This window comes from Aptenodytes forsteri, unplaced genomic scaffold (genome assembly GCF_000699145.1).
Source record: "Aptenodytes forsteri isolate BGI_AS27 unplaced genomic scaffold, ASM69914v1 Scaffold789, whole genome shotgun sequence".
Taxonomy (NCBI): Eukaryota; Metazoa; Chordata; class Aves; order Sphenisciformes; family Spheniscidae; genus Aptenodytes; species Aptenodytes forsteri.
Window position 1 is genome coordinate 4,692 of NW_008795573.1, and position 291 is coordinate 4,982.

Sequence of the window (291 nt, forward strand, 5' to 3'; positions counted from 1 at the left end):
GCTGTTAAGGGATTGTCTCCAGTAATCATCACAGTACTAATGCCCATGCTACGCAGTTCAGCAAATCGCTCTTTAATGCCTGTTTTTACAATGTCTTTTAGCTCAACCACACCCAGTACTTTTTTACCATCGGCAATGACCAGTGGCGTACTACCACGGCGAGCGACTTCTTCGACTTGGTGTTTAATGTTGTCTGACATGATGCCGCCTGCCTGTTCAACCCAGCGGGCAATGGCATCAAAGGCACCCTTACGGATTTGTCTGCCGCCAATATCGGTACCACTCATCCGA